A 6,000-nucleotide genomic window follows, 5' to 3' on the forward strand; every position below is an offset into this window, starting at 1 on the left:
TAAAATTGTTAATTCAAAGATTCGAGTCTCTCACAGAGAGACTGAATGAATAAAACTGAAAAATTGAGAGACTCGAGTCTCTCGTAGAAAGACTGGGATCTGTGAAATATGTTGAACTTGGAAAATTTTGACCATGTTTATAGAGATACCACTTATTGAGAGATTTCAGTCTCTCGTTCAGAGATTCGAGTTTCTCGTTCAGAGACTGGATATGAAATGAGGATCTCTCTATGAGCGACTCGAGTCTCTCGTTTAGAGACGCTAAACAGTTTTTTTGACAGTCTCTCTCAGCGACACCAGAGAGAGTCTCGCTTTCAGAGACTCTGAGAGAGTGAACATTTTTATCTCGGGTACTTCCGGGTAGTTTACTAATTCGTCTGTTTTCTTCTTAATTCCTGTTTCAGAAGAACAGGGTAATAAAGTGACTCTAGAAATGTAAAGTATTACGAACTAATAACAACTTGATGAATAGCAGTTGAGATTAGAAACTGAATTATATTCAACATAGGCGAATATACCTCTCTACTTTCTTCAGCATTTGTGGCCTTGGCCTTCCTAAGCCTTTTACTTTGATTGTTGTATTCGTAAGATAGTAAACAACAATTGTTTTCCTCCGGAGCTTTTTGTGCTTTAGAAACAGGTGTTCGTTTATTCCTGAGATACGCTCCTTGGTTCATGCTGTTTCACGCGAGTATCCACACAGCTCTTCGTGTATATTTCCTCCTTTACCAATTAATTAATAGGATTGATATGCCGGCTAGTATAGTAATTAAGCCGTCACATCAGTCTCAAAACGTTGAAAAGAGTGAAGAGCTTTTGATTTTCCTGCGCGTTGTAACTTCTTCAAACGGATGCCGTGACCATTTGCTTCCTGACGGATTAATTCGGCTTGATGATTTTTTTATTGGAATTACTTAAATCATACAGAGAACATATTTTTATATTACAATTAACATGTCATTCAAAACAAGTATTACATGTATCTACGCATGTGTAGGGATTGATAGTGTTGCGCTCTAATGCCTTGTAAACATACTTATTTTGAACAAATTATGAGTGGATTCGTTTAGTTAATTCTACGTTTGAATTGGTTATCTTCTTTAAAAACGTATCTTAAAAATTTGAATGCTAAGATTATGTAAGTTCTGTGACAGTTAAATTTGAAATACGATTCGACACATTTAACGTAGAAGAACTAAAGGTAAAATATTTAACATAAATGGAAGAATAAAATAATCGGAGGAGATTAAAAACCGCCCTAGAGTAGGGTAAAAAGATTTTTTTAATTGTAAAATACGATTTCCGACGTTCGTATTAATCGAAAGGTTTTTTCGAGGTAAGTTTTGTTGTTAATACATTATGCTGATCAGATATGTGTATTAACAATAATAACTTGCCTTAATGGAGTCTCATAATTAAGGTGAAACGTTGATGGTCATTTTTACAATTAAAAAACCTTTTTGTCCTATACTGGCTTTTAATGTACACTCTAATTAAAAAATAAGGGAGAAATAGGAACTATGATAAAATAATGCTAAAGAATGTTTCTAATAATTCTTAGCAGATAATTTTTTCTCTAACATGGAACGCTGATTTTATCTTATACCATAATTTAAAATAAATTTGACCTAAAAATTCCAATTAGTTATCATTGACTCAAAAATTTTTTACAGGATGTCGTATATTCAGACGTTGGGACTTATACGATACTAGATTTTATTGGCGGCTTCGATCGCATTGAAGTCCTAAATAAGTACGACGACCGCATAAAATTGATTTTTCTGTTCCTCGATAACAGTATTTTTTTTTCTGGATAAAACGTACCTACCCTATGTCCTTTTCTGCACCCTTGACAATGTGGTGTACAAAGTTTCATGATAAGTTTTACCCTCGGCTTCTATCGCTTTGTTTTCCTAAATAATTCCTAAAATTCTCAAAAATCATCGACGACTACCCAAAACTAATTCTTGTAAGTTCTTTTCTGTACCCCTGAAAATATGTGTACAAAATTTCGTGATGATTGATTGAGTAGTTAAGACCTGAAAAGATGACAAATAAACATACAAATAAACTCCTATTCGTATCCTTAGACAAAAATTTTCAGTCTCTCAGAGTCTTTCAGCGTCTCTGAGAGGGTCCCTCACAGTCTCTCAGTTATTGCCTAGATGTTTTATGGATCTCTCACAATCTCTGTATCAGAGACTCGAACGATAAAATTATTAACTCAGAGATTCGAGTCTCTCACAGAGAGACTGAATGAATAAAACTGGAAAATTGAGAGACTCGAGTCTCTCATAGAAAGACTGAGATCTCTGAAATATGTTGAAATTTTAACCATGTCTATCGAGACACAACTGATTGAGAGATTCGAGTCTCTCGTTCAGAGATTCGAGTCTCTCGTTCAGAGATTCGAGTCTCTCGTTCAGAGATTCGAGTCTCTCGTTCAGAGATTCGAGTCTCTCGTTCAGAGATTTCGAGTCTGTCGTTCAGAGACTGGATACGAAATGAGGATCTCTATGAGCGAGTCGAGTCTCTCGTTCAGAGACGCTAAACAGTTTTTTGACAGTCTATCGACAGTCTCTCTCAGCGACACCAGAGAGACTCGATGAGAGACGGAGACTCGAGTCTCGCTTTCAGAAACTCTGAAAGACTGAACATTTTTATCTCGGGATTATATATGCAAATTTGAAGTTGTTATATTTTGTCTATAAATCATTAATATTTAATTTCTGATGGGTGTGTGACAATAACATTGTTGCAGAAAATTTAATTACATACATATACGTCTTATATCCCATTCTTGTTTTTATGTTCCTAGGGGAGCGAGGGGAGGGGTGTTCAAAGTTTATGCACAGGTCAGCGATGCCGTCAACTGTACACTTTTATACATACTGACCCCAAGGTTTATGTTATTCTCTCTGATCGTATATGATTTAACCTACTCAATACAATAGCATTTTTACAATACAACAGAAAGGATATGTTACAAAACATTAATTACGATATTAAATTGGCTTTTGAATTTATGCAGCGTTAATAGGTATTAAAATAATCGGATTGATTTATGCTGTATGGGAGGCGTATTCTATGTTTCTCGGCACATTTTGTATTTTTGTGTTCTTTTGTGGATAAATTCTTAGAAAACCGTAGCAAAAATGTGAACAGTGTAAATTAATAAAGACGAAGGAGTTTCGGTTTGGCGCAAGAACATAATAGCAGCGTATTGACGCTGTGGGATTCGCCAAACCTCCATTAATGCATTGTGTCAGAGACTAGTCGACACAATGCGATCGTGATTGCCTGCGGCTGTTTCTATTCATTAAATGCGTTAATTCGCGTAAATTTATGAAAATTCACTGTGAAATAATACCAGCGCAAAAAGTGCACTTGCATCTATTTCCAAAAGAATATCTATTGATGGCTCCGTCAAGTAATAATAATGTCTATGGGATCCCGCGTTTATGCGATTTCCTTTTTCGTTTTAAACACACTTAAGTTAGTTCTTTAAGGATGTTTGGAAGGTACAATTGGAGACAAGAGTACACAAAATTAGAAATTCGTGATTAATTAGGTTTTGCAGCATATCATGAGGTAAATAAATACTGTCTATACTAAAAAAAAGTATACGGTTTATGAGAAAATTTGGAATATGACCAAAAACTTTGAATAAAATTAGAAATAACGAATAATATGGAACATTTTNATATTAGAGGCAGAAACAGGAGTTAGGAGGGGTAGAGGTAGACCTAGATTAGATTACTGTTCGCAAATAGTTAAGGATGTGGGCTGTTCTAGTTTTAGGGAAATGCGAAGTTTAGCTCAGGATAGGAAAGAGTGGAGATACGTGTCCAACCAGTCTTAGGACTGATGACCTTATGATGATGAAATCGATTTGTAATTTTTACAGGAGTTTTAGAATTGAAGGAGGAACGTTCTTCCAAATTTTTATTTGTCTCGTAGCATTTTGACATACCTCCCAAACATCGTTAAGGCAATAATCCTCATGAATTCCAATAAATAAAAGTTTAAGAACGAATAACAGTCCCTAAACATTGCAACTAATGTATGTAAGGTTATGCCGTGGTTGCCTCTTAATTACTTCATGCAAATTAAAAGAAGAATTTACATTATTTATGGATATTGCATCTCCGTATATTAGAAGGCAGTATATCAGTTTCAAATCCCCTCTTCGTCCCCATTACGATAATCTATGAAAATTGTCCACCATTTTCCTCTACATTTTTACTATTTATTGTACCCATTCGGCTAATAAATGTATAAAAAGTTGTTTGTACGTATATATACATAAAAATTTTGTATTAGGTAATTGTTTGGATTGTATATATGTTAAGATATGAAATACATTTTGAAGTCATCTTTAGCTTGTATTAAATATATAATTCTTAGAATAAATTGGAACTATGATAAAATAATGCTAAAGAATGTTTCTAATAATTCTTAGCAGATAATTTTTTCTCTAACATGGAACGCTGATTTTATCGAATTGGTTACTTTAATTTAAAAATACATATAGTTAAATACATTTTCTCAGCAAAGGCCTGTATTGATCTTTATAATATCAGTTAATCATTTGAATATCTAACCATTAGACATAAAATTTCAAATACGCACCATGAGTCTACAAGATTAAAAAAAAAACAGGCATGTAACTTATGCAGTTTACCGTTATGTCTCTCTGTGCCCGTTGTGTTATAAATTTTAACTCTATTGCAAATCTCATTACGATCATATGCACTTGTAGTAAACGAGCAATAAATTATTAGGAGTGAAATTAATAACAAAATTATTTTTACTAGATACATAGGTACAAGGTACATGTGGTACAACCAGGCATAAATCATGTATATCTACCAATGAGGTTGTACTAGAATAGATACCTAAATGCTGTGACAAAAGTTAGTGTGTAGAAGCGCATTCCTTCAAGATGTAATAATTGTAACACGTTTTAAAAACGTTTTCATTGTAGAACTTATTTCGAAATGAAAAATCCTTAATCGTTAGGGGATCATTTTGTAGTTCTGTTTAACTATAATATTGAAAAGCATTACGTACTGATTGGTTAACACGAACAATAAGTTTTCCGCCAGATATGAAGGGTTAATTAGAGACATATTAGAAGCAGGAACAGGAGGTGAGAGAGGCTGGAGTAGAGTTAGACTATTGTTTATGCATCTGTTAGACAAGGAATATCGATATTATTACCTTCTTCAGGGACTAAAGTTCGGTTAGGTTAGGTTAGAAGTCCACTTCGAAAATGGTTGTTAAAGGTGTATGTTTGGAGCACGGCGCTGTACGGGTGCGAAACATGGATAGTAGAAGTGGCGGAAAAGAAAAGGTTAGAAGCGTTCGAAATGTGGTGTTACAGGCAAATGATTAGGATACCGTGGATAGAGAGAATTAAAATGAAGAGGTATTAGAAAGAATAGGAGAACAGAGGACTCTATGGAAGTCGATAAGAAATAGGCGAGATAGGTTAGTAAGACACCTTCTCAGGCACGAAGATAGACCTAGATTAGATTACTGTTCGCAAATAGTTAAGGATATGGGTTGTTCTAGTTTCAGGGAAATGCGAAGATTAGTTCAGGATAGGAAAGAGTGGAGATACGTGTCCAACCAGTCTTTGCACTGCGGACCTTGTGATGATGATGATAAAATGTGAATTTATCATTATCTTTTAGACTTTATATATAATTAAAGTAAATATTATTCCAAGTAAATAAGGAAAGAATAATTGAAGTTTGAGGATAGTATTTGATTACAAATGATTCAATCAGTTAAGTACAAGTTTATGAAGATTCTGTTTACTTACTGGAAACAAGCAACGGTTATACTTCCATAGCTTTTCTGGTTTATGTTATTCTATTCAACTTTTACTCGTCAAGATTTAATAAATAATAAAATGAGCAATTGTATTATGCCGAAGAAGCTTTATGTCTTATTGAAAAGCCTCATTTGTTAAAGTCGTTGAAAGTGTGTTTC

Source organism: Agrilus planipennis, unplaced genomic scaffold (genome assembly GCF_000699045.2).
Source record: "Agrilus planipennis isolate EAB-ADULT unplaced genomic scaffold, Apla_2.0 scaffold98, whole genome shotgun sequence".
In the NCBI taxonomy this organism is placed as follows: domain Eukaryota; kingdom Metazoa; phylum Arthropoda; class Insecta; order Coleoptera; family Buprestidae; genus Agrilus; species Agrilus planipennis.